Genomic DNA, 2,654 nt, shown 5'->3' with positions numbered 1-2,654 from the left:
TCGGCGAAGTAACGAAGTGACGTCACTTCGCCCTTTAGTAAATTTGCCCCTAAATGTTGCAGTAACTGTTGATCAGTCCTACACATTGTTTTAGCCCATTCCGCCATACAGAACCAGGCCCAGATTTGTGGAGAGGCAACCAAGGCCTAGGGCAGCAGGATTTTAGGGGATGGCGTGCTGCCCAACCATACCCACATTGGTTCAGAAACACTGGGGATGAGTAGGAGATACAATAGTTTTTTAAATCTCCCATGCGCCAATCCCCATTGCTCCATCCCGATGATGAAAATTTGAGCAAATAAAAGGGAGGGGACCGGGGTGCCCGCTTTGTAAATCCGGCCTTGTACAGAACACCCTCAGCAATTCAATGTTGGTGGGTTTCCCTAATGAACTGCTTGCTTTAGATCTTTCCACAACATTACATTTGGATTAAGGTCAGGACTTCAAGAACAAATACATAACCAAATAAAATATTTTTGGTAAAGGATTCACATATTCTAAGCACCACTGTAAATGTGTCGTTCAAATGACTAAACTGCAAAGCTTTGCTAAATTATTTTTTTTCATGAAATTTTAGAAAATTGAGTTTTTTTATTTCCTGCATCTTATCCCTCTGTTATTGGTGGGCATCTTCGATTAGTGGGCATCATCTCTGCCTACTATACCTGCTATCCCACAGTCACACTCCCTTCCCAGAGACTATTATCCACTGTTACTATAGGCACCATCTCTCCCTACTATACCTGCTATCCCACAGTCACACTCCCTTCCCAGAGACTATTATCCACTGTTACTATAGGCACCATCTCTCCCTACTATACCTGCTATCCCACAGTCACACTCCCTTCCCAGAGACTATTATCCCACTGTTACTATAGGCATCATCTCTCCCTACTATACCTGCTATCCCACAGTCACACTCCCTTCCCAGAGACTATTATCCCACTGTTACTATAGACACCATCTCTCCCTACTATACCTGCTATCCCACAGTCACACTCCCTTCCCAGAGACTATTATCCACTGTTACTATAGGCACCATCTCTCCCTACTATACCTGCTATCCCTCAGTCACACTCCCTTCCCAGAGACTATTATCCCACTGTTACTACAGGCACCATCTCTCCCTACTATACCTGCTATCCCACAGTCACACTCCCTTCCCAGAGACTATTATCCCACTGTTACTATAGGCTCCATCTCTCCCTACTATACCTTATATCCCACAGTCACACTCCCTTCCCAGAGACTATTATCCACTGTTACTATAGACACCATCTCTCCCTACTATACCTGCTATCCCACAGTCCCACTCCCTTCCCAGAGACTATTATCCCACTGTTACTATAGGCACCATCTCCACCTACTATACCTGCTATCCCACAGTCACACTCCCTTCCCAGAGACTATTATCCCACTGTTACTATAGGCATCATCTCTCCCTACTATACCTGCTATCCCACAGTCACACTCCCTTCCCAGAGACTATTATCCCACTGTTACTATAGACACCATCTCTCCCTACTATACCTGCTATCCCACAGTCACACTCCCTTCCCAGAGATTATTATCCACTGTTACTATAGGCACCATCTCTCCCTACTATACCTGCTATCCCTCAGTCACACTCCCTTCCCAGAGACTATTATCCACTGTTACTATAGGCACCATCTCTCCCTACTATACCTGCTATCCCACAGTCACACTCCCTTCCCAGAGACTATTATCCCACTGTTACTATAGGCACCATCTCTCCCTACTATACCTGCTATCCCTCAGTCACACTCCCTTCCCAGAGACTATTATCCCACTGTTACTATAGGCACCATCTCTCCCTACTATACCTGCTATCCCACAGTCACACTCCCTTCCCAGAGACTATTATCCCACTGTTCTATAGGCACCATCTCTCCCTACTATACCTGCTATCCCACAGTCACACTCCCTTTCCAGAGACTATTATCCACTGTTACTATAGGCACCATCTCTCCCTACTATACCTGCTATCCCTCAGTCACACTCCCTTCCCAGAGACTATTATCCCACTGTTACTATAGGCACCATCTCTCCCTACTATACCTGCTATCCCACAGTCACACTCCCTTCCCAGAGACTATTATCCCACTGTTACTATAGGCACCATCTCTCCCTACTATACCTGCTATCCCACAGTCACACTCCCTTCCCAGAGACTATTATCCCACTGTTACTATAGGCACCATCTCTCCCTACTATACCTTATATCCCACAGTCACACTCCCTTCCCAGAGACTATTATCCCACTGTTACTATAGACACCATCTCTCCCTACTATACCTGCTATCCCACAGTCACACTCCCTTCCCAGAGACTATCATCTCACTGTTACTATAGGTTCCATCTCTGGCCACTATACCTGCTATCCCACAGCCAGAGAGGCTATTTTTTGAACAGTGTCTTGCTGCATCTTGGCTTTTCAAGCAATTATCATTCTGGCTTCTCTGCTCTAACCCAAGCCTGGTTCTTGACTCTACTTCTGGCTCCTTGTTAGCTCCAGTCTGTTGTTTTGGCTCTGACCCAGCTGTTTTCTGACGTTATATTCTGCATTCTGTTCCTGGTGTGATGCTCAGACTTCAGGCTCTTTTGTTTGCTGCTGTTTCCTATCAACTTCAGGA

This window comes from Xenopus laevis, chromosome 1S, assembly GCF_017654675.1.
Source record: "Xenopus laevis strain J_2021 chromosome 1S, Xenopus_laevis_v10.1, whole genome shotgun sequence".
In the NCBI taxonomy this organism is placed as follows: domain Eukaryota; kingdom Metazoa; phylum Chordata; class Amphibia; order Anura; family Pipidae; genus Xenopus; species Xenopus laevis.
This window is presented reverse-complemented; position numbering follows the sequence as displayed.